The sequence below is a fragment of the Acinonyx jubatus genome, chromosome B2, assembly GCF_027475565.1.
Source record: "Acinonyx jubatus isolate Ajub_Pintada_27869175 chromosome B2, VMU_Ajub_asm_v1.0, whole genome shotgun sequence".
NCBI classification, from domain to species: domain Eukaryota; kingdom Metazoa; phylum Chordata; class Mammalia; order Carnivora; family Felidae; genus Acinonyx; species Acinonyx jubatus.
The window spans coordinates 102595763-102623347 of NC_069385.1; the positions used below are offsets into that span (position 1 = coordinate 102595763).

Below are 27585 nucleotides of genomic sequence, written 5' to 3' on the forward strand. Positions count from 1 at the left end.
GCTCAACTGACTGAGCCACCCAGTCGCCCTTGATTTTTCTTTTTTCTTTTTTTTTTTTAGAGTATATTTATTTATTTTTGAGGAAGAGAGGGAGAGAGTGAGGAAGGGAGGGAGAGGCAGAGAGAGAAAGGGAGAGAGAATCCCAAGCTGGCTCAACAGTGTCACCTCAAAGCCTGACAGGGGCTCAAACTCACAAACCATGAGATCACGACCTGAGCCAAAATCAAGAGTCGAACTCAACCGACTACCCACCCAGGTGCCCTAAATTTTCTAATTTGATTTTCACATCAACTCAATATCATTACCCTCATTTTTAAAAGAGAAAAATCCAGTGTTAGAGGTTCAATAACGGGCCCATGTACCAGGGTTCAGATGCGGGAACATTTGCTCAGGACCTGTGTTCTCATTCACTGAACTAAACTGCAGCCTTCAACAGACAGTTGAAAACTATTGTCTCCAAATAACAGCTGGGTTTCCCCACTCACAAAACTGAACTCAGAATAAGCAGAGAGAAGCTCATCCTCACTTTGGTATTTGGTAAGCCTACTGCAGTGTCCTGCTGGCCTAGAAGAAGTGTGTTCTCTCTCCCATTCTCTTTCTTGTAACTTTACTTGAAATTTTGGAATCTCCTTTTAGAATTAAGTAACTTTCCTTCCACTGATAGCTTTTCTCCTTTTCCATCTATCCCCATGTTCTTGTGTACACACAGACAACATATGAACTGATGTTTTTGCTATCCGGTTGTTTATTCCTTTTTATTTTCACTGCATATTTAAAATTAGTTTCTAGAATTTTCTCTTCTATTCCTAAAAACAAAACAAAACAAATTGATCTGTGATATTTAGGTATCCAGGAAAACTTTAGGCAATATTTTCTGGAAAGGAATTTTAAATACTATTTTGGTATTTCTACATTAAAGCAATAGAGATGTTTAAACAAAGAAAATATAGTATTTATTCATAATAGCTATTTCTTCTGTATGGAAATATCTTTTAAATTCTAGAATTCAGAGAACACTTCATTAAAAAGTGTTCATGGTTCACACATCTTAGTGAATAGCAGATGTTGACAATGAATTTTTATCTTTTTTATGTTTATTGCAGATACATTTAATCACACTGGAAAAGTGAAAATAATCCATAGCGAGGTCTAAAATGAGAATTTTAAAAGAAGATTCTTCTAGATAGTGAAGAAAAGGGAGTGAATGTAGCAGTTTTTCATTGTGACAATAGTGCCACCTAATGTTTGATCTAAGGCCCTAAAATAAACTAAAAATTGAATTTAAATGTTGGCCCTGAATCCTAACTCTCTGTTCATACACAAGATAATAATTTGACAATTTAAATGTGAGTAAAGTCAAATAAATTAATTTTTTGTTTAAATATGAAAAATGCATCATTCTAATTCTTCTAATCATTGCAGTATGGAAAAAATAGTAGTTTTCTACTTACCATAACAAAGAACAACAGGTTTATTTATTCCAAATAGAAGCTCAAAACTGCATCTCCATTATGATTATTTATTAAAAGTAAAATTTAAGTCAATTTATCTGTAGTAAAATTATATCATTATTAATAGCAAAGTAAGGGATGATATCTCTTAGTGAAACATACGAGTGTAATTTTGTATTTTATTTGTAAAATGCTTTTTTGTATGGTTATCAAGATGCATTTTCACAGAAGAGATGTTAATAAATATCCAATAATGGCAGGTAATTATTTATAGTAACTTTTCTGGGTGCTGGTTCAGGCATTTAAGATGACTAGAATTATTTTTTCCTTTAGTGGGTTAAACTCACCAAAGTTCTTATTCTTACTAATATGTCAGAGTAGCACAAATATAAACATCAGGCTAACCATTATTCAAATTGTCAAAAGTCTAGAGTAACAGGATTGGAATAAATTCTATTATTTGATTAAATAAACCTGTAAATCTATCCTATGCTTTTTTTTTGATATTTCTAAAATAATTTTAAAATAGACTGTTATAAAAACATATTTAAGTGGTCCCAATTAGGTACTTATGCAAACATTTAAAGTTCATTAATACAGTTGTTACATAGGTTTGGCTACTTTACTTTGGAAAAGATCTGAAACTCACATTCAAATGATTTAGGATTTTGGTTTCTGAACACTCCTAATGATCTGCTAATATTAACTAAGTTCTCCCTTCCTCATTAGTTATAGAGCCAGCTCTATACCTTCCCATGAGCAAGAGCAGGGCATTATCTGTCTGCCCTTCTTTGTTAGTTCCCTACTTCCTTGAGGATGAATTTCCCTGAGATGGGAGGAAAAGAAGGTCGTGATGAATTCTAGGCTCTTTTTCCTTTTCTTTGCACATAGTCCATGTTCAACAGTGTTTGCTTGCATCCCATTCCTTGATTAACTAAATGTAACCTTATTTAGCAGAGATTTCATCTTCCAAGTTTTCTGGGTAATGAATTGGATATCATTTCATCTTGACCCCAACACTTCACAACCTTGTTTCTTTTTTACATAATTTGATGTCAGTTTTATGCTTGGTTTAGGACCAGAGAAACTGGTACATAGAGCATATTCACTAGGGAGTTTGTGGCAGATTCTGTTAATTAATTAACCCAATATGTTAACAACCTCGTTAATGACCACACCCTTCCAGGGGCCAATGAAAAGTGTGGAGAAACATACCAGGTGTCAGGAATGCCTTTTAGAAAGCTTTGCCTTTAAGGGGTGCTTGGGTGGCTCAGTCGGTTGGGCTTCTGACTTTGGCTCAGGTCATGATCTCATGGTCTGTGAGGTTGGGCTCTGTGCTGACAGCTCAGAGCCTGGAGCCTGCTTCTGATTCTGTGTCTCCCTCTCTCTCTGCCCTTCCCCCGCTCATGCTCTGTCTCTGTCGAAAATAAATAATAAAAAAGGGAAGCTTTGGCTTCTTTTTAAAAAGGACAGAATTACTGGCTTCACCCTTCCCTTTTTGTCTTTCTTCTTCCCTTGAACGTGCACTTGATGCCCATAGCTTTAGTAGCCATTTTATATCTGTTACAGAAAGATCAAGATTTTTTTTTTTAATGCTGGCCTTGTTATCGCTGAGTTAGTGAGTTAACTCCAACTTCCACCATTTTCAGACTTTTTCTTTCTTTTTTTTTTTTTAACGTTTATTTATTTTTGAGACAGAGAGAGACAGAGCATGAACGGGGGAGGGGCAGAGAGAGAGGGAGACACAGAATTGGAAACAGGCTCCAGGCTCTGAGCCATCAGCCCAGAGCCCGACGCGGGGCTCAAACTCACAGACGGCGAGATCGTGACCTGAGCTGAAGTCGGACACTTAACCGACTGCGCCACCCAGGCGCCCCTCAGACTTTTTCTTAAATGGAGCAAAAAAATATGTAAACGACTATTCTCTGCATTTTCTAATACTTGTAACCAAAAGCCATCTTGAATGGTCTAGAAATAGAAGTGCAGATTACAGTAATTGAGACTCTAAGCACAGTGCCCTGCATAAGTGCCAGGAATGAAATCACTGACTGGTCAATGGTGTAAAGAACTGACATCAAGAAAGACACAAGATCGCCAAGAATTGATCAGTTAATCAACATTTGAATGACTGTTTCATAGTGGACAATGATTAATACTATAAGGCACAACTGATATAGGATAGAGCCCCTGCATAAAAGAACCCCAAATCATATGAAAAAATAAATGGCTAACATTATAAAATATCTGCAGTGTGTCAAATAGATGGACAATTAGAGACATGCTTGTAAATATGGACGTTACTAGCTGTGTAGAAACTAGATAGAGAAATCGCATTCTAGGTGGAGGAGAAAGTATGTGAGAAAGACCAGAAGCTGACCCTACAAGGTGTGGTTTGTACTGGTTGTCAAAAGTTATCATGGGGCTAGGCTCATGCAAAAGCCTCAGGCTCTCAGTCTTACGCTCACTTGGTTCTAGGCAAGTGATTTGATTCCTTTTATTGAGGGAGATGATGAGCAATAGAAAGAGTGAAATGAATCATTAGAGGAAAAGATGACATTGGTAAATTGGGCAAAGGGCGTCTAAACCCTTTGGGTCAAAACACAAGAAATTCTTCAAGACTGAAGACTTCAGAAAATAAAACCAAACTCGTAGATTCAGAGGACAGAATGGTAGTTGCCAGAGGCAGGTGGTTGAAGGATTGGGGAAATGGGTGAAGTGGGTCAAAAGGTACAAACTTCTGGTTCTAAAATAAATAAGTCTTGGGGGTGTAATATATAGCATGGTGACTGTAGTCAACAATACTGCATTGTCTATTTGAAAGTTGCCAGGAGAGTAGATATTAAAAATTCTCACCACAAGGAAAAAATTATACCTAAGCATGGAGCCTAGACTTATGGTGGGAACCATTTCATAACATATAACAGTATCAAATCATGGTGGTGTACATTTGACATAACAAATATAATGTTACATGTCAATTATGCCTCCATAAAAGAGGGATTTCAAAAAATATAGTCAATACTAGTTTGAAGGCAGGTATGAAATTGTGTAATTGATTCCATAAGCTGAAATCCTCACTCTGGCCAAACAGTAATCATTGGGCATGGACGACTAGGACAATCAAGCACTCGTAAGTGAAAACTGATTGTAGAGGGTACCATGTTGTCCAGGTCTGTCTGTGAGTGAATAGATGAACATGCACTTCAGCTCAGAAACATTTGGATTAACCCTGATATTTGGAGATTTTTGTTTAAACTGCTAAGTATTTGAATTTCTGTATTTATTCATTCTTTTATTTTTTCGACCAATATTTATCGAGTGATTATTCTGTGCCAGGAGCAGTAGATGCAGTGGGAATACCAGAAGCTTCTATTCTTCCTTTACTATTTGACATTGATATACACAGAACTGCTGGATTATAAATAATGTTTTAGATACACTAATGTTTACGATGCAATGCATAATCAGAAGTGTATTGTACATCATTAGCTAAGGAGGTTATTTTAATGCTTGCAAAAGGCAGAGAGAAACACTTCCTGCAATTTGTAGTCAATAACTTAAGTTACCCCAGAAAGGGGTAAAAAAAATCATTTCTCCTCATATTTTCTTATGTACATAAAGGTCCCATTAATTATAATTATTATCCACATGGGATTTTATTTTCAATGTTTTTTATTTTTATTTTTTTGAGAGAAAGAGAGAGAATGCAAACAGGGGAGGGGCAGAGAGAGAGGGAGACACAGAATCTGAAGCAGGCTCCAGGCTCTGAGCTGTCAGCACAGAGCCCGACCTGGGACTCGAACCCACAAACTGTGAGATCATGACCTGAGCCAAAGTCAGACACTCAACTGACTAAGCCACCCATGCGCCCCTGCATGGGATTTTATTTTCACATGTTTCACTTGTGTAACCCTCAAATATCCCTCATTTGTCTTTTTTTTCTTTCCATTTACTTTTTCCCAGTTTCATTGTATGTGTACTTCAACATCTTTTTTTATTCAGTATTATTCTGAACTTATTTTAAATTATATTTTCCTCTAAGTTTCTTTAAAATTTTTCTTGTTATAATTTCTTGCATCCTAAAAACTTATATATGTATAAGTTTAACTATATGTATAAGTATATGTGCTAGGATAGGCATGGTTATTTTCTGTTCAGGAGGCTGGGGGAAACAGACTGGGTCTCAGGTACATAAAATATAAATAATAGTTACAAAATAGGGAGAGAAGGATTTGGAGGGAAGGGAAAATTAGTTTTAGGATTTCAGGGGAGATATTTGAGGAAACCAGAGAATGTAGAGCTGGCTCTTGAAGTCTAGAAGTGTACTTGATTTCTTTAATAGTAGCTTACACATAAACCAAATCCAGTGAGCCTAAATTTTTCTTTATGCGAGTCAGCCTGTTTTCCTCGTCTTAGACAACAAAATAATGGTCCTTGAATGGTGATATGGAGGAAAGAACTCCTCTTGCTACACATAGGCCAAATCATCTTCCCATTTCATGGGTTTCATGCTTGGTTTCTGCACAAAAACACGGAACCGTAAACAACAGCCACATCTGGGCTTTCAGTCAAATACATTTCTGGCTAACATAGGTAGTAAAGACATTTCAAGGTGAGTCATCGGTTCCATCTGAGGCTTCCACACCCCTAGTTCTATGGTACCATTAATACTGAGGACGCAAAGGTAAACATTAGTGGCATAATATGCCGACAGCAGTGGGGTTGAGGAGTCAGCTGAAGTTATTGGACTATTTTAAATTCCTTTTCCTATCTTTTATGTAAAACTGCTCTCATTTAGATTAATCTTTGAAGGTTCTAGTCCTTAAAAACTTATGTCAAAGAAAAGAGGTGATGTCATGAGTTAGAGGCATGGAGAAGAATTAGATTATGGAGCATTTTTTATTTGGTTTCATTTTCCTGCCTTCACTTTTAAGTAAGTATTTTTACAGTACCAGTGTGATACAATTATGATTCCCATAACCATTATTTTATACTTTTTAGTGATAATAAAACAATGGAGGTTGCAGCATGTGTGTCTTTAATTCATCAATGAGTATTTTGAACACTTTCTGTGCACCAGACGTTGTTGAAACTACTGGGGATATAAAAGTGAACAAAACAGACAAAACCCACTGCCCTAATGGAGTTAGTCTCTTTGGAGTAAGAGAGATGATAAACAAAGCAAATAACTAAAGTAGATGGTATTTTATAAACTGGTAAATGTTATGGAGAAAAATAAATCCTGGAAGTGGGTAGGGAGTGTACAAGGGTTTGCAATTTTCAGGAGTAGTTGATGTAGGTCTCACTTAACAGGTGTATTTGAGGAAATACCCGGAGAACACCTGGAGAGCAGACACCTAAGAAGAGAGCTCACTTGATGTCAAAATCACATGGGACATTGAAGAGTCTGAAGCAGAGGAGAAATCTGATAAAAGTGGTATTCTGGATGCTGATTTGAAAACAGACTGAAGCAGGGCAAGGGAAGATGCAGGGAGACCAGTGAGAAGGTTCTTACAATATTCCTGGAGAGAAATGATGGTGTCTTGGAGCATGGTCACAGGAGAGAAGGTGGTGATAGGTGGTAGGCTTCTAGATACATTGAGAACACACAGCCAGTGTGATACACAGCCAGTAGCATATACTAATGGACTGGTATATGTAAGATGTGAGAGAAATGATTCTAAGCATTTGGTATAAGCAACTGGAAGGATGGAGTTCCCACTGCCATTAACTGAGATGTGGAAGACTGCATAGAATGAGTTTAAGGAAGGGGATCTGGAGCTCACTGTGGGCATATTATCAGTGAGGTGCCTGCATGGCTCAGTTGGTTAAGTGTCCAACTTCGGCTCAGGTCATGATCTCACAATTCATGGGTTCATGCCCCACAATAGGCTCCACACTGATAGTATGGAGCCTGCTTGGGATTCTCTCTCTCTCCCTCTCTCTGTCCCTCCCTCACTCACATTTTCTCTCTCTCAAAAATAAATTAATGAACTTAAAAAAAATGCTTGTTATCAGTCTCAATGGAGATGTACCACCCTGTACATAGAAGTCAGAGTGCAGGGAGAGATTAAAGGTGTTTTTATAAATTTAAGAATATATAAATAATATCTAAAGTCACTAGACAACAAGAAATAACCAAGGTTAGTAAGTGAGGATAGAGAAAAGGGCCAAGGACTGTGCCCCGCCACACTCCACAGTTAAGAGATCAGGGACATAGGAAGGACTAACAAAGGCATGTAGGGCTCCTAGAAAAGGCTAAGCCTACTCCATACTACCAGTCTGGCCAAGGCAGAAGGACAACCACATTGTTTATTTGACAAAAAAATCACATTTTATGGCAAGTGAAACTGTGTCCCATAGTCAATTTCCAGCCTGATAATGTTTTTGTTCTGTTCAATGAAAGAAATAGTAGAATATTTGCTGCAACTTGGCAAAAAAAAATGATTTTAACCTGTGATGAACCAAAATCATTAAAAAAAAAATCTCCAGTTGACAGGATATTGGTTTTCAGATCATGGGAATTAAATCTGATTCACATCGAAAGTGTTCTCTTGAAACATTTGGATTATATTAAGAGAGGCAAATCAATCAGGGTTTGACTTTTACTAAGTTTTGTTTTTGTTTTTCAGAAGAATGCTGCAGTATAACAACCATGCACAGAGCATCTTACTTATTAGGCTGATTAGGAAAATGAACACAATACACCATTTTATGATGATTTCCCAAGAGCATGAGCTATATGCTCTAGCTTGCCTCCTTGCCACATAAACACTTACAAAAATAGCTATTTTCGCCCATGGATCTTGTTGCTTATGAACAAGTAAAATATTGTTTTGTGCTCTGGCTGTGATTAAATGGTTGACAGATTTGGGAATGGGATGTAACAAGATGTCCATAGTTATCCAAGGCAAGTTCTTTCTCTCGTACAAAATCCACCAGTCATCCTGTGGATACTTATTAAACTGTGTACCTGGTAAAACAAACTGGTGAGTAAATGGCACAAGCCCCCAACTTGTATAATTGGACCAGATTTGCTGCACGCATTTTAAAAAGCCAGGTCACTTTATAAAACATGGCACCAATTTTTTTTTCCACACATAGGAAAAAAAAAAGAAAAAAATATTCTCGAAAACTATTTCTTCTAACCTCTGGAAAGCTTACCCTGATGCAGGGAGGTAACCTACTAAAGTATTAAGAACAACTTATTACTTTCTCTATCACATGTCATTTCAAGTAGGAGCCAAAAATGACAAAATGAAATTCCACGTGAAGAAAAAGCAAACTTGCACATTTGCCATGTAGACAGTTGAGAAGAAGAATCAAATGCAGAAAGTGATATTGTCAAAGAACTTTGTAACAGGACGGTGGACAGTTTATGAAATGACATTGCAATCAGTTAGACATGTGGTATTGAGTCTGAAAAGACCAGTGTTATTTGGAAATGCAGATATAGAGCCATCAGGCTATGGAGCAGGAAGATGGTAGCTTCCCCCTGTAATGATGGAGAAATTCCACTTTCAGAATCCCGTTTGCGCATAGACATCTCATTTTCAAAACAGCGGAGACAAATTGGGAAGCAGTCAGGAGACATATAATACCATGATGAAAAGACTGATGAGCAGGGATCCTGGAATAGTCAAGCAATTAAGCCTGAATGTAAAAATCTGACTAAGCAATAGCACAGTACGTGTGTAACTGCTACAAATGCAGAAACAGCTGAAGAAAGATTTTTATTGGAAATGGGACAATATAGAAGATCAATTTCTTTTTCTTCCAAGTGGCGGTGCTACTATGCAATTGTCTCTCCAGAGAAATGGAACGTGTGGCATTTGATTCAACTGAGGATTATCCTGACCAGGAAGCCAGCTCTTGCCACAGTGCCAGAAAAAAAAGACCATTATTAGTTCTGAGATCATCAAAATTTTGGGGAGATGGGTAGTAGTGTGCAGCACAAACTGGAAGCTAAAAGCGTGAAAATAATTAATAACAATAAATAATAATAATACAGTCCTATGTATGCACCAAGTAGAGTTTTAAATACTTTATATAATATTAACTTATTTAATCCTTATACATTTTTAGGTGCCACACTTAATATCATCCTTTTCGTGTAGATGAGGAAACTGAGGCACAGTGAGTTATAGGTGTTGAAGGTGGATTTAGGCAAATGTGCTGCTTCTGCAGCCAGAGTACTTTACCTCTAAGCTATGAAGCTGCTCCATAAACCTACATTCTTCTCATTTGAAGGACTTAATCCCCTCTTCCTTTGCTCCATACAAACAGTTAAGTCATTGCCCTGAAGTTCTTGGAGGACTATTATATTCCTTTTCCACAGTGTAAATCCCACAAAAGACAGAACTGGCAGGTGCAACATCGGGACATGACTTAGATTCACAAGGAGCCTCCCCAGTGGGGCTGCAACTAACTTAAGTCAGCTAGGCATGCATTAGTTTCAAATAATTAAGAGTAAAGCTTATAAGTTAGTTGTATATAAACTAATTATGCAGAAAGATTAGTGTGGTTAAAACTTTAATGTCAGGTGCACCTTGATGGCTCAGTTGGTTAAGCATCCGATTCTTGGTTTTGGTTCAGGTCATGATCTCATGCTTCATGGGTTCGAGCCCCACATCGGGCTCTGTGCTGGTAGTGCACAGCCTGCTTGGGATTCTCTCTCTCTCTCCCTCTCTTTACTCCTCCCCCACAGGCACTGTCTCTGTCTCTCTCAAAACAAATAAATAAACTTAAAAAAATTTAATGTCAAAACTAATTGTGATTCCTTACTGCTCTACATTTTGGGCAAATTACTCAATTTCTCATCTATAATTTGAGGGTCGTGATGCTTATCTGGCTAGATGACTGTAAAAGTTTCAGTATAAATTAAAATAACTTATTATTATGCCCAACACGTAGTAGGTTCCCTAGCAATATATCTATTAGTATTCAGTAGGATAAGCTTAAACTTATGCAAGCATAAAGGAACCAGAGCTCTTTGATTAGCCAAAGAGTCCTCAACATAGCAGGCAGGGAGCTGTGATTTAGTAACCAGAGACCAAGTCTGTATAGAGTCTGCAGTGGGAAGAGTGCAGAAAGATTGGTAGATATTGAAGGTCTGAAATTGGAATAGGGTCAGGAACATGGCTAGGGTTGTGCCCAGAATGCTGAATTAGGGCCAAGTTTTTGTTGTTGTTGTTGTTGTTGTTGTTTTGTGTTTTGTTTTTTGTTTTTTGTTTTTGGCTAGCAAGCATATACTTTCAATATGGCAACTCTTAGGTTGTCTAAACAGTACTACTCTTGAACTATCACACTCTTTTTTTTTAATTTTTAAAATGTTTATTTATTTTTGAGAGAAGGAGATACAGACAGACTGTGAGTAAGGGAGGAGCAGAGAGAGAGAGGGAGACACAGAATCCAAAGCAAGATTCAGGCTTTGATCTGTCAACACAGAGCCCGACACGGGGCTTGAATTCACAAACTGTGAGATCATTACCTGAGCCGAAGTTGGACACTCAACCAACTGAGCCACCCAGGCGCCCCTATTGCACTCTTAAAGGATTTTGTTTCATCGATAGTTGTTTCCCTTATTTAGATGGGGCCCACATTCCATTATCTTCAACTGAGGGTTCTTGGTGTAGCATACAGTCAAAACACAGGACATAGACTGCTGCAGACCAAGGTTTTAATACTTACTACATTATATAGTTGAGGAGGTTATTGAACCATTGTGTGGCAAAAAACAAGACTCAAAATAGCTGCCTCAAAAAGGTACTGAGGAGACTAAACAAAATAATGTAGAGAGCTACATGTGACTTTAGAAGAACAAACACATTTAAAGTTCTTTAATTCCTCCCTGGATTATTATTGCACTACCAAAAGGGGTGTGGGCTTTAAAGAAAAAGGAGAGCACTGAGAAATATTTTAAACTTAAAAATCCTAAAAACATAAACATGAAGTGGTTATTTTAGTTTATCTCAAGACCATTTGTGTATTTTAATTCAGAACTCTTTCTTCCATCTCTTGGTGGTCTCTCTTTGTCTACTCCTCCTAAACTGCTTTTATGCACTCCTAATGGAGGGAGGAAAGATCTAGGTCCCCCTGCTATCTTTTAAGTTTGTTCAGGTTTCCAAAGAAGTATGGTATTCAGAACTGATCCCTCAAATGTTTAGAGGTGTGGCTTACCCTAACTCATTCTTGTCTACCCAGTGATACAGATAAAATCCTCTTTTCTCCTTTTCTTGCATCGTGAATTTCTCTTTACTTTATTATTTCCAGCAGTAATTTTTCCTTTCTTAAAAAGACACATGACTCTTTTGATCTAATATTCTCTATCACCTGTTTATTTCTCCTCTACCCTTTACAGGGAAACATCTGCAAAAAAATTATCTTTGATTTCTCTCTTCAATTCCCTCCAGCCAGACTTTGTTCCCCCCCAAACTCTGCTGACATTGGTGTTATCAAGGTCACCAATGACCTCCATGTAGTGAAATTCAGTGACCAATTTTAAAGCTTATCTTACCAGATGCAGCAACAGCACTTGACAAAAATAATCATTCCTCATTCCTGAAATACTCTTTTCAGTGGGCACTTTCTTCTCCTAATTTTTCTTCAAACTCATGGAACACTGCTTCTCATCTTAGTTCTTTATCGTACCACCTTTTAAGTATTCAATTGCATTTGGCTTACTCTTTGGCCTTCTGTTCTCTATCTGTATTAATCTGTTGGTTATTTCATCCAGTTTCATGACTTTAAATACTACCAATATGTTTATGACTCAGTTTATATCTTCACCCTAGAACTCATTCCTGAAGAACAGTTTCATGGGTGTAACTGTCTCTTGATAGTTCTTCCTCATGGCCTAATATGCATCTCAAACTAACAAGTTAGGAATGAATTACTGATCTTCTCTTCATCGCCAACAATTTCTCTCCCAGTTTTCCCTTCAGCAAATGGAATTTTTTTTTTCGAGTTGTTCAAGCCAAACACATTGAAGCCTATTTTTTCTCTTTTGTTTCCATTAATTCTCATATTTTAATCCATCATTAAATCCTGCCATCTCTACCTTCAACATATATGCATTCATTCACTTATTAGGATTTAATCACTCACTATCATGTTTACCTCAGTCAAGCCACCAACATTTCTTACCTATGTTACTATACTATCCATTTCTTACCTAAGTTTCTACGTTACTATTTTGTCTTTCTGTTGTTGTCTTTACTCCCTTTAGCCAATTCCCAGCACTGTCGCTAGAATGATCCCTTAAATGGTGAGTGAAATCAAGCCTTTCTTCTATCAGTATCCTCTACTGGCTCCCTGTTTAACTCAGTAAAAGCAAAAGTTCACATTAGCCTTCAAAGCTCTCCCTACCTCTTATCATTTACTCTCCCTCTGTTATTCTGCTCTATCCCCAGTGAGCAATGTGAAATTTCAGCCGTACTTGTATCTCAGTGCCTTGGCTAATGCTGCTATTCTCACTACCTGAAACATTCTTCCATCAAATATCTGCAATGTACATTTTTTTAGGTCATTCAGAAGTGTTATCTTTTATCCAGCTTTACAAGAATACTCTTCCTAAAATTGTTCCTAAACCTTCCTTCCCTCCATCCCTGCCAGCTTCCCTCCCTCTCTTTCTTCCTTTCCTCCTTACTATGGAAGTTATTGAATCATGTTTTATGTCAAGAGAAGGGTACAGTTGATTGGGGAAATTGGATTGAATCTTGAAGAGGTTCAAGGGCATGGACCCAAAGCACAGGTAGTGAGCTGAGGCCTAAGAGAGGATTGTTACCCATCACAGGGCAAAAAGGGATAGGAGGCATAGGATCAAGCATGATAGGCTAATGACTTCTGTCTATGCTATGAAATGATAGTATTTATCAGGTTACCTAATCCATTCAAAAACTTTCCTCACGTTCAGAGTTGCTACGGTGATTTTTCAAGCTCAATCATGGTAAAGAGAAATCTGGAAAAGGGATGGAGAAAAAAGGAAAGGGGTAGATAGACCTATTTCGTTCTGACCAGAAATTGGATGATGGAATTTAAATGATTAAAATGAAAATCAGATGACCTCCTTCCTTCCTTGTCATCCAGCTCTTCTACACACTGCTTATCATTTGACAAAGTTTTATCATGCCTAGGTAAGGTGTAAATATTTTAAATCCAGTAAAGAGGAAAAAGTACTCCATTGCAGTGGATATAAAACTCTTGAGACTAACCTGCAGTAGAAAAGGATGTTTTCTTAATGCAATTGTGTGTAGGCTTCGGTTTCCCTGTTTTTGTTTGTTTGTTTGTTTGTTTGTTTTTTACCATGTGAATCTTGCCCCACTGTTACCTGATGCTTTACAAGTGGGTTTTCTTTCAGATCCATCTCACTGGCTCCTACAGGAATAATAGTCCAGACCACATTCATCCATCATAGAACAAAACTAACAATTATTACTATATTGGCTACCTTGCCTTTATTACCCCAGATAATGCGCGGTGGATAATAATTGCAACAAGGACTATTTGCTTCTGTGTGTATTTCATACCATGCCAGGCACTTTATAGACTTTTATTGTTTCTTACCCTTTTAACAACCTTAGGAGATGCCTGTTATGATTCTCACTTTACAGAAAAATTAATTAAGGCTTAACAGATTGTTGAAGAATGAGGAAGAGATGGAAGAGGAAGAAGAAGAGGAGCAGAAGAGAAAGAAGTCAGGAAGAAGTGACTTCCTGGAGACCACCCAGCTGGGATTCCAACTCAGGTTTTAACAGCTTTATCTCTGAAGCCTCTGCTCTTTGTAGAGGTACATGCATAATGAAAACAGGAAGAATCCTCTAGCTTGGGACTGCTGGACAATGCTGTGAGTTTCTCACTTTCAGTAGGGGGCTAAGGGGAAGAAACTTCTGAAAAGGACGCTGAAGGGGCAGCCACGCATAGAGCAACCTCTTTTATAGCAACTCACTCTGGATCCCCCACTTGCTATAAAGAAGTCATTCACATCAACATGGTTTTCAAAACAAGCTATTGACTTAATGTCATGTTGTCTAAAATCATTGCCTTGACTTCTGTCATCAGAGCCCACATAAAGGATATTTCTTAGTTCATGCTTGGAACCAGAATTCTTTTAAGGTTGTTTAGATTTGAATCACTCAGTATTTGAAAAACTTGTCTCCTAGAGCCTTTCCTTAAATATAATATAGTCACAAACATCTGCTTTTGTTTTTTTGATTTTCTTTCTCTCTGTAAAAACTAAAGAAAACATTCTTTAGATCTCAGGAATAGTTGTCCTTTTAGAGAAAAAGACAGAAATTTGACACTTTGTGGATTAAGGTTGAAAACATTGTAAAATAGCTTAAAAATAGACAGTCTCTTTTTTCTCTGAGAAACACCTGCATGTCAAGAGAATTTTTCATTTAGTTTTTGTATATGGTAAAGTTCGGAGCTACACCCATTCAAAAATACTGAAAATGATTTTAACCAAATTTCAAAGATCACTCACCAACTAGTGAATAAAATGTAACTCTCATCTCTGCACATACACATTCTCCTTCTATTTATTGTACTAATGCAACAAATATTTACTTAACACCTGCTGTGAGCTATTCATAGATGACATACATACATATACACATGGATATAGAAATGAGTTAAGTACTACCAGTGTACAGCATTTCAAAGTCTAGTGGAGAAGGCCAACAACCAAGGTCAATCTCGGGCTGCCTGGGGCACAGAGGATTGACACCTAGTCTTGCCTAGTCTTGTGAAGAATGGAAAGCTGAGGGTAAGAAAGAATTAAGAACAACTTCCCTAGGTAGTGAAAGTCAGAGCTAAGTTTTAAATGACGAAGGATTTAGCCAGGCATTTGAGGGTAAAAAAGTCTTCCAAATAAAGGTAACATCAAATTTAAAAGCATAATTTAAGGTAAGGACAATGGACTCTGGAACTAGACTCCCTCGGTTTGAATTTTTTATTTGTTAGCTGTGTGACTTTGGGTAAGTTCTATACCATTCTGGACCCATTTTTTTTTCAACCATAAAATAGGGATAATAATGATGCCTACTGTAAATGGTTATTGTGAGAATAAAATACTATGTGTAAAGGACTTAGAGCAGTGCCCAGCATGTATTAAGCACCATATGATTATTTACTTATGTGATATGAGTGTGAGTGGTCCATTAGGTGCATTCGGATTACTGTAAACAGCTGTGTATGACCTGGAGGAGTGTATTGTGAGGTTGGCTGGAATTAATCCAATCTAGAAAGAAATGAAAAGTCAGAGATTTGCATTTGTTTGTTATTTTAGAGTTTTACCTTTTTTCTTCCAATCTTTATAAAATTGATCAAATGAAAAAAGGTATTACAGGCCAAAAATATGCAATTTTTTCCCTCGGAAAGCTCCATGACTTATTTCCAGGAGAGACGCCATTATTTAAACTAAACACTGGTTCGCTGACATCCTGTGTTGTCATGCTATATTTCAAGGGCTACACACATAATTTAGGAGATAAAAGGGTATCTTTCCAGTTGAAAATAGTTTCTACGCAGGAATACAAAGTTCACGTTGTGTGTTTGCTCTTTCCGTAAAGTCTAATAATTCTGCCTCAAGTGTTGCTTCCTGACGTGAGCTGAGAACCGGATAATCCAAGGGAAACATATGTTTGGAGAATTATCATGGTCTCTTCTTATTCCTTTTTAGCCCAATCTAAAATGACGCATTCTTCCCAACTTTTTCACATTAGACCAATTTTGTTAAAGGAAGTGTTCCCAAATGGTGTGCCGATTGTCATTGCTGCATTCACTGCCCTGCCAGTCCATCCCATTATTCCTTCCAGTCAATGTGCTTTTCTAAAGTAGAGGGTCCATCTGGAGGGGCAGATGAGGATTCTGGGATTCAGTAGAACTAGCAGAACTACACTGACATTTTTAATAAGCCTTATTCTCCTTTTATGACTGAGGACTGAAGTTCAAGTTTTGCCTTGGGAATGAAAACAAGGATAATGAAATGAAACGTATTTTCCTGAACTTAAAATTGAACACATCCCAAAGAAGACTACTTAGTCTCTTATAATGGCAAGTAGGCAAAATTTTCCCTTCTGCCATTAGTAAATCAAAACAGAGAGTTAAGATTTTATAAAATTTCTAAGTGAAACTTAATTTTTCTCCGCTAGTTCATAGTGTACTTCCTACATAAGCATGAGAGACCAATATATGGCTCATTTGTGCTAGAATCCATATGTGGCATGATATAAAGATGATGTACAAAGAACCTAGCAGGTTTGAATCCAAAATTTGGCTCCATACTTATTCGCTATGTTACTGGATAAATTATGTAATTTCTCTAAGTATTGTTTCTTCATCTGTGAAATTGAGCTAAAAGTACTTGCCTTTTAGAGTTGTTAGAATTATGTATAAAGACATGTGAAAGTAACGAGCATATTATCTGATATCTATCACATATTCAAGTGCTGTTATTTAGTCTGCAACTAAGTATTATATTGATGAGGATGAAGTAGACATAATAAAACCATTATTAGTTCCCATCTTTCTCTCATATAGGAATATATCACTCTAATAAATGGATAGTTCATATCTTGAAAAGTTAATTTAGTATGCTACAACTACTACAGTTACTAATGTTACAATGAAATAATGATAAGTATATTATTTACCAGTTATAGTTCTTTTGCCTTCTAGGTGCATAAAAAGTTTGCATTTTTTGCTACTCTTGTGGTTTAATGGGACCGAGTGTCTTGTTTCTGGCCAGTGAGTTGTGAACAAGGGTGATTTGCTTTTTTTCTGGGATGAGGTATATAAATGTTAACTTAAGACCCTTCAAAGCTCTCTTCCTTCTGGTGCATCAACCACCAATTTTCAAGATGGTGGTTGCTCTATTCAAGATGGTAGCCAGGGTCCATGAACAACTCTGATGAGTAGAGTTTCTCTGCCAGTAGAACTATAGCATGAGTGAGAAATAACCTGTTTTATTACAATGCTTAAAGTATTGGGGATGATTGTTACATAGTTTAATATAGCCTATCCCAACTGATGAAATTATAACAATAATAACATTTATGGAATGTTTCTTAAGTGTCAGACACTTTTTATTGATGCTTCTAATCCCCTCAATAATCCTATGATGTTTGTTGATTATTGTCATCATTCCACTTAAAAAATTTTTTTTAAATGTTTATTTATTTTTAAGAGAGAGACAAAGCGCGAGCAAGGGAGGGGCAGAGAGAGAGAGGGAGACACGTGAAAAGGAAGCAGACTCCAGGCTTTGAGCTGTCAGCACAGAGCACGGGGCTTGAATCCACAAACTATGAGATCATGACCTGAGCCCAAGTCTGTCACTTAACTGACTGAGTCACCTAGGCAGACCATCATCATTTTACTTTTATAGGTGAGGAAACAGATACAGACAGAAACTAAGTAGCTTGATGAAAATTTATAGGTGGCAGAGCTAGGATTTGAACTCAGATATTTCAGTTCTGGAATCTGTGCTCTGAACCACTGAGCTTTATATCCTCTTGTGCAACTTCCGGAGATGATTTACTTACAATAATAGCATGGTTTGACGAAGAGCTTAATAAATGTCTGTATTCCCATTTCTGGTAAGATTTGACTTCAAGGCCAGTGCACTTTGTACTTTATTAAGAGGAAAAGAGCCAAGAGCTTCTAAGGAAATGAATTGCTTTTTCAAAGCCAAGAATTATAGATGTCAATTTAAATTTCCATAGTTTTGTGAATTCCATAAATTAAAAAGGGCATTTTCTACCTGAAGATTTTACAAGTTTGGTTATGCATGTGATTCTCCAACCCCTTTGAAAGATGTAGTTACCCCATTTGACACTATCTTTCTCACTGATTGTGTAATTCCTGAGTTTCGTTGTATTTTCTTATAAACCAGTTTGACTGATGTTCTGAAGCTCTATTTTTTACCTAGTCTCTGCTTTCTGCTATTGGTGGTGGGCTCCTCTTTGTTTGTTTTCTGTTGTTGAGGGCAGGGAGGGGCCTCTCCCCTGTGCTGATGTCCTTAGGAGGCCACTCTGAGTTTCCCTTCCCCACAGCCTCAGGCTGGCTCTCGCATAATAATAGACAGTGCTGGTAGCCGCCACAGGACCTGGGGAAAAACATTCCAATTCTCCTGTCAACTGTGTCTGAATTTCTTTTTTAAAACAGAAATCTCTGACAGATCTCACCATGGACCTCTGATTAGCTAGATGACATGTAGATAAGATTTCAGGACCTACTACAGGGAACGGAATCCCGGGGTCTGTCACCAGTCTACTTTTCCTGCTGCAACTTCTTCATTTGGATGTGTCAAGAGGGCAAATCTCTAACAAAGGAACTCCAGCGAGAGCAACTGCAAAGCCCACCACAAGGCAGAAGACACGGTCGGAAATAGACGTGGTAATGACAATAGCAGAGGTAAAGCTGCAGCCTGAAAGCCCGCACTGCCCACCAAGACATCATAGAATCAGAACTCCAGATAGCGATGGGGAGGGGAGGGGAAATCCCTCCTCCCCCAAACCCCCACTGGCTCTCTGGTCCAGATACTTGTTTCCAGATTAGTGAAAACATTTTCTGATTTTCCACAGAGAGCCAGGCATTTTCACAGTCACTTTCCACAGACCTTTTAAATGTACCAGTCATGACGTTATTGCTTATATATTATTTAAATCTTTCCAGATGTCATTAGACGTTCCTGCTTATTACCACCTGAGAGATGAGAGAAATAAAGCATAAGCATTATTTTCTTCTTCTATTGCTTGCTGAGGTTGAAACTCACATTTAAGTATTTCAGATGAGCAGAAGCCTCCGTATACAAAAAGAAAGCAGTTTTTCTCTTCGTCTATTGCTTGCTGAGGTCAAGACTCACATAGAAGTATTTCAGATGAGCTGAAGCCTATGTCCAGCTTTCTTACTAGACATTCCCTTCAAGGGTTTCCTTCATGCCTCCCTGCCCGCTTTTGCTTCTCTCATCGTAACAGAAAGTTATTACGCAAGATTGTGATAAACCGGCTGTTTTATACCTTTGCAAAGGACAGATGAAAAGGAGATAGATTTTAATTATAACTAAATTTAGATGAGGTGGAAGGAAATCAGGATGAATTTCCTATTTATATGAAATGAGAATGAGCTAACAAGGGAGATTATAAAGGTTACTTGACTTGGTTTCATAGAATTGAAGACTTTGAAGATTGCAAAATCTTCTAGTCAAGTGTCCTATTTGTCCAGATAAGGAAACTGAGGTCAGACAGTTTAAATAGCTGGGTAATTAACTACCAAAGAGTGGAATAACACGTGAACTTTGTAGTCAGGATGTCCTGGTTCAAAAATGGGCTTATGCTACTAATTTAAGCTAACATCCCGAGCTGCTTTTTTCATCTAAAAAGTCTTCACAATAGTATTTACCTCCCAGAGTTTTTCAGAGAATTGAATACCATTGGTTATGAAAAACCTCTAAAAATAGTGATTTCACTAGATACTTAATAGAGTCCCTCTATCAAATTCAGATTATGTTTTTATGATGCAACATTGCCTCTTTTTCTTGTAGAACAGAAACTCCTGTCCTCTGGGCAGTGACCTCTTTTGACTAAAAGATGGCATTCTTTTTAATCAAGGAATCAAGTTTTCATTGCAAAAATTAGCCCAGATTGTCCTGAGCATGAACATACTCTTACTGTAGACTCTTGTTGAGATGTAAGAAATCCATTGACAGACTTCATTCCAAACTTAAGGCTCCTTTTTATCCTTTTAACTTCAGTCCATTAACAAGGGAGGAAGAAGTAAGAACAAGAAATTAATGTCCCTTCCATTTCCCCACTGATGTCTAGTGAGAAGGGCAGAAGCAGGTTTTTTAGGAGCTGAATCTTCAATAACAACTTTGGAGCCTGTTTTAAGAGGAAGAATATAAAATTAGAAATACAATATTAAATATCAAAACTATGTAGAATAAGAAAAAAAGGCAACAAATTATTCATATCAATCGCTCCTTCCATTCACAGTGCAGCTCTACCCATAGGTCCTGTCCCCATGCTTTAATAAAAACATATTTTTGCATGGGGCGGGGTGTGGGGGGGAAGCTGACTAATACAACAAATACAAAAATACTGACAAATTCAATTTGTATGATTTTCATCAAAAAATGTATGTGTTTATAATTAATTGCATGTTTTACATTTCTGAGAATATTCCTGTTGTTTTGACCAGGCTCCAGTGAGAACCAATGTGTCTAGAATGTGCACCTCCTTCAGTACCTGTATACTTCCAGTACTCATTGCTATAAGACATCTTCACATAGTGATCTGACCTTGGGCCTTGCCCCTTCGTACCAGCATGATGAATCAGGAAAGCAGACTATTCTTGGAACCATTCCTCCACCAGAACAGTAAGCAATAACTTACCTAGAAATTGAAGAGAATACAAGCCAGTAAATATCCCTTCTAACAACCTACTATATTCTCAGCTTAGTTTCAGTATGGCTGAATTGCAAAAATGGCTCTACACAGTGCCATCAGATATGAGAGGACATATGACCAACAGGAAAGAGACAAATATACACTCATGTGGTCAAAATGTCTTAGTTTTGCAAACTTTACAAACACTTGTAGGTACATTTCTAGGGACCCTCTTAGAGCCTTCGGAGGGGCTTATACAAGTGGATCCCCTAAAGCTTAAACTTAATTAGCTTCCTGATAGTTTGCAGGAGTAGAAAGGAAGAAGAGATGAGTGAAAGAAAAGTAGGGAGATGAAGGAAGAAGAAAAGATATTGTTTTGAGATAATTTCTGTGTACATCTGTCCTAAAAAGGAGATAGGTAAGTGGTATTTCATAATCTTCCTACAGTACCATATTCCCACATTGATAAATGAATATATTTAGAATTTAAGCACAATGTTGTTTTTTAAATTTATTTTCATTTATTTATTTAATATGAAATTGATTGTCAAATTGGTTTCAATACAACTCCCAGTGCTCATGCCAACAGGTGCCCTCCTCAATGCCCATCACCCACTTTCCCCCCTCCCCCCCATCAACCCTCAGTTTATTCTCAGTTTTTAAGAATCTCTTATCATTTGCCTCCTTACCTGTCTGTAACTTTTTTTTTTCCCTTTCCCCTCCTCCATGGTCTTCTGTTAACTTTCTCAGGATCCACATTAAGAGTGAAAACATATGGTATCTGCCTTTGTATGACTTATTTCACTTAGCATAACACTCTCCAGTTCCATCCACATTGCTACAAAAGGCCATACTTCATTCTTTCTCATTGTCAAGTAGTATTCCACTGTATATATAAACCATAACTTCTTTCTCCATTCATCAGTTCATGGACATTTGGGCTCTTTCCATAATTTGGCTATTGTTGAAAGTGCTGCTATAAACATTGGGGTACAAGTGCCCCTATGCATCAGCACTCCTGTATCCCTTAGGTAAATTTCTAGCAGACGCACAATGTTTTTGTAAAAAGATACTGGAAATTATTTATTTAAATAAGATATTTTCCTATAAAAGTAATTACCAAGGCATAATATGTTTTTACTCTAACAGTGATACCTGAACAATGGTACCATTCAAATATTTTCAAAACTCCTTTGAAATTGTTTCCAATTATATAGTGAACTACACAAAAAATTAGGGTTGTTACTTTATTACACCCTATTTTTTAGCCTCAAAATGTTTAAAAAACCTTTATTTAAACCCCTTTAATACATAACACTTTTTAAAAATCTTTTTATTATCAAATAGACAGCTAATAAATCTGTAAATATTACATATTATAAAAATATAGTATAAAAATAACATATATATATAGTATCATATATATATATATCATCTATTTAAAGATGAACCGTCTTATAACCAGCATTTGGATTGAGCAATAATAATTTTCCAGCCACCCATAAGACCCTCTCTGCCCCCAATCATAATTACAATCTATGCCTTTCTCCCTAAATTAAACTACTTCTTGGGGCACCTGGATGGCTCAGTTGGTTAGACTAGGCTTCCAACTATAGCTTAGGTCATGATCTCATAGTTGGTGGGTTCGAGCCCTGTGTTGGACTCTGTGCTGACAGCTCAGAGCCTGGAGCCTGCTTCAGATTCTGTCTCTCTCTGCCCCTTCCCTGCTCACACTCTGTCTCTGTCTCTCAAAAATAAATTAAAATGTTAAAAAAAATTTTTTTTAAATAAGCTACTTCTTAACTTTTAAAATTTCACTATCTTTGCCTCCTTATATATTTATTATTCAAAATATGCATATTTTGATACTTTCTCTGGACACTATGATTTATTTTTGCCCATTTTTGAAATTTGATATATTTTTTAGCATTCTTGAAGCTACTGACTATCCCTCCTTCCCTTCATTTTGTTTATAATTTATCTGTTGTAGAACCCAGGATATTTGATCTGTAGAGTTTCCCATAACCTGCATTTTGCCAATTGCCTATACTTGAGGTGCAAACAGTATATCCTTCTGTCCTCTGTATTTTCTGCAGATTGGATTCCAGAGTTTTGATCAGATTCAGGCTCAATCCCTTTGGCAAGACCATTCATGTAGTGTGTTCTTTTATCAGAAAGGATACATTACCTGATTTTCTCTCTTTGTGATGTTTGCAAATATTGATGTTTATGACCTACATCTATTAATCACTGAGGTTGTGAAATGTTGTTATTTTGATTCTGCCATTTCTTTTCCTGTGGTTTTCATGTATTAGTTTAACCTCATTAATAAAGAAATACTACCCTTGATTTATTAATTGATTACCCAATGGTATAATTCCTATTGAAAAGAGAGGATAAATACTTGATTCCTTAACTGGATTTACCAATTCTCCAGAAAATGAATTTGTTTCCATATGAACTCCTGCAAGTGACCATTTTTAAAAATAGTATCATTATGAATTTATGGACTTAAACATATTGTATAGATTGCAATCCATTGCAGTGATTGTTCTCATTGAAGTTCAAATTTTCCCATATTTGGCCAGTAGAAGCCTCTTCAAATTGGATGTTGAGTTCTTCCGATGTGACCTTACACTCTTTGAAGATTCTTTGCTATCTAGTATGATAGTTTTTTCTAGGTGCTACTCATATATTTCTCACATCAAATCTGGAATCAGCTATATAACCATGAGCCCATGTTTCTTTTAGTGGGAAATGGTACCTTGATGCTCAGAGTTCTCTGCAGTTGGGTTGACTATTATTTCTAGACCTTTTCAATAGAAAGAAGCTGGACATGTTTAAAGATAAAATATATCATATGTTCATATTGATACTTTCAGTTCAAATTCAAAATTTCTTTTATTTTGTACCAAAAAAATCCTGGTTTTTGGGAGCATCTGGGTGGCTCAGTCAGTTAATTGCCCAACTCTTGATTTTGACTTGGGTCATGATCCCATGATCCATAAGAACAAGCCTCACGTAGAGCTCTATGCTGATGTTGTGCAACCTGTTTGGGATTCTCTCTCCTTCTCTTTTTGCCCCTCCCCCCACTTGCACATGTACATGTGCTCTCTCCCTTTCTCAAAGTAAACAAAGTTAAAAAAAAAAGAATCCTGGTTTTCAAGGACATAGGATAAGAATATCACATAATTATCTATTTCCTTTATTTCACATTATATATGCTGCAACATATTAATAACAATAGTAATATTATCATCTAATACAACTACTGGAAATAGTCATGTGTGTGTTATTGTATATGCCCTCCTCATTTTTCCCATGTTTATACTTATACCATGTCTTTATTATCAGAGAATACGGCTACTACATAATATTTTCCTTCATTTTTAAATCCTCATTGAGTCTCAGTTTTGTAAGATACGTATTGAATGTTCACCCCTAGTCCTTATATCAGTATCTATTTCTGTTGGTTTTCTAAAGCTTGTTCTCTAATACAGCCTTAGGAACATGGATATAATTGTCTGAGTCCTTACATATTAATAGGTTGTGACTTTTATGCTTCAAAGTCAGATTTGTTGGATATAAATTTCTTTGTGCATTTTCTTTCCTTTAGTAGCTAAAATATATTACTCTGTTTTCTTCTGACATAAAGCACGGGTGTCCAAAACTTTGATAATCTAGGTTTTCTTTCTTTATTAGTTGTTTTACATTTTATCGAGCAGCCAAAGAATTTTTTGCTTTCTTTAAAATTCAATAATTTTATCAGCATAGGTCTTGGTGTTGATCATCCTGGCATGACATTTTGGGAGATGTAGTGTTCTCCTTCCTTCTTTTCTTTTCTTTCTTTCTTTCTTTCTTTCTTTCTTTCTTTCTTTCTTTCTTTCTTTCTTTCTTTCTCTTCTGGAACATTTCTTAGATTGTATGTCCTAATACTGGCTCTGTTATTTGCTTTGGTGTTCTTCTTAACACATTCTCATTACTTGTATGTTGGATGTTATTTGTCTATGTTCAATATGGATCCCTCCCCTTTTTTTCAAAAATGTTTTCTTTGTTCATTTCTTTATGATTTAGGAAAATTTTCTCTTTTTTCTCTTATATTTTCTTAAGTCATTGTTGGTTATATTTAGTCATTCTTGTGATTCTTCTTAGTCTTTTTAAATGATTTTTTTAAATTTATAGCTTTTCCTAAGTTTGGTCACCTCATTATTGAATGTTTCTAACACTGATTTATTTCGTCATTTTATGTATGTATGGGTATGTACTTTTTATGCACTCTTATTGTTTATAGAAAAGCTATCCTGCTTTTTATCAGTATTTTTTATATCTTGAAATAGTTAAGTAAGCAATTACATCAAATACTTTTTTGTTGCTCACACTTTTTTTTCTTTTCTTTCTTTTTTTTTTTTTAAATTAGGAGAAGCTGGGCTTCAGGAAAACTTTTCTAACCTTACAGAGCTCTCTTTTCTGTTGTTTTAATGTAATTAAAAATATATATATATGGCCAAAGGCTTTTTGAGGTTTTCTGACACTGTTTCTTCCTCCCCACCCCTCCCTCCACCTCTTATCCGGACCTTCTCATTCCTTAAGCTTTATTAATCCAGCCAGTTTCTATGACGCTCAGTAGTTGCTGTTCCACGCAGGACTCTGACATGGATGTTTCAGTTTTAGAACTCATAGGGGCCATTCCACTCCAACCACCTTTTGGTCTTCTTTCCATAGGCTCCAAGCATTCACCTACTATTGGAGAAGGCAAAACCTCTACCAGTTTCAGATAATATTATTTTTTTTAAGTTTATTTATTTTGATAGTGAGCATGAGTCGGGGAGGGACAGAGAGAGAGAGGGAGAGAAAGAATATCAAACAGGCTCCCTGTTGTCAGTGCAGAGCCTGACGCAGGGCTTGGCCTTGGGAACCTGTGAGATCATGACCTGCACTGTAACCAAGAGTTGGTTGCTTCACCGACTGAGCCACCCAGGTGCCCCAGATGCTATTCTTATAGTGGTCCACCATACTATTTAGCAAATATCTATTGTCCATTTTGAGAGTCTCTTTACTTAGTATTATCAGAAACCTATTCCTTCCCTCTGCTTCTTTCAGCACAGGTATTGATATAGATCTTGTAGCCGTTGGTGGTTTCTCTCTATGTTCTTGTATTTTGGGGTTTCTTGTATTTTATCCTTGCTACCTTTGGTTTCCTTATAAATATTGTCTTGTGCTTTTGATTTTGCTAACTAGTTCTCTGTTTTTATGTGGTGATCAGTGGAGTTAAAATAATTGTTTTTGCTACCTGCTACCATTTTCTGGAATCTATAATACTTAAATTTTTTTTGTAAATGCTTTTTGCTTGTTATCTTACTTAAAATATTGAAAAGTAACTGGCACATCAGTAGCATTTTTTATTATAAATTGCCTAAATAAGACCTTTGAAGGAGACAAACATCATTTGAACCCCCAAGTTCTGATGGATATATTTTAATAATGAGGAAACATTTCATTTTCCATAGATTTTTTAATTTTATTTGTTTATTTATTTTGAGAGAGGGAGAAAGTCAGGGCAGAGGCAGAGAGAGAGAGAAAGAGAGAGAGAGATTGAGAATCCCAAGCAGGTTCTGTGCTGTCAGCGCTCAAACCCATGAACTATGAGATCATGACCTGAGCCAAAATCAAAAGTGGATGCTCAACTGCCTGAGCCATCCAGGCGCTCCCATTTTAATAGTCTTATATGCCGACCATGTTGGTTATAATTAGGGTTGTATATTAAACAAATCCTGAGATGGAGCCATTGTTTATACCGTAGTCTCTGTGAATGAAACCCTTGGAGACAATTTGAAGAATTGTGACTTTCACATAGATTATGATATGTATGTTTTTCCCTGGACTTGTAAACTACTTCATCTCTGCTTAAATGAAGAAAGAACAATAAAAAGACTATAACAATTTTTTGAGCAGAGAACTCCCAATATTTTGCCTACATGATCAAACTTGATTCTTAATAATACTGTTTTGAGAATATATATATATATATGTATATATATATATACATATATATACACATATATATATGTATATATATATGGCTTTTTAAAAATTGCTTTATTTATATGTAGTATGTGAGAGAGTAAGTACAAACACCTATCCTTGGATTTCTATAGATGCAACTAACTGTGACAGACTTACTCTTGGGGATTCTGTCCCTTTGCTGATACCCTGGGAATCTGAGAGGAAATAATCTCTTACTTTGAAGTATACTCACAGACAATGCTGTGATCAGTGGGCTTGTGGTAATTGTATGAGTGAGTTACTTTGGCTTCTTGAAAGATGACACTGTTATTAGGTTATGGTGTTAAAAACAAGCCCCAATATCAACTACCACAAATACACAGACAAAATTATCGATCTCTCTTCTGGCTGTGTTCATGAGTTCATATTTAACTTAAGATTTGCCTATGAAACTATTTTCCTGACAAGGAGTCATTTATTGCCGTGGCATCTTTTCACTTGATTATTAAGATTCCTTTTGGCCGTTCTCCCTTGAGCTTTAATTACAGCATTGCAGCATGTTCAAAACATGCTGCCAGATTTCTTACTTGTACAGGAGACAGAACACATATTTCACATCCCCTGCACGTCCTTTATCCCTCTTATTGATTTCCTAGGCAATTCTGTATTGATTTTATCTTCATATTTCAATGCCTTCTTGGTCTTTTTCCTTCTTATTTTTCTGAGCTCTTAGAACTCTGGATTTC

The 27585-nt window shown here is 36.7% G+C and overlaps 1 long non-coding RNA gene across 1 annotated transcript; it reads left to right on the forward strand.

Moving 5' to 3' along the window:
- Window positions 1-18432: 18432 nt before the first annotated feature.
- Window positions 18433-21384, forward strand: LOC128315620 (uncharacterized). Its single transcript, XR_008298568.1, has 3 exons — window positions 18433-18863; window positions 20649-20826; window positions 21145-21384. It is a non-coding gene; the product is annotated as an uncharacterized LOC128315620 (long non-coding RNA).
- Window positions 21385-27585: the final 6201 nt, after the last annotated feature.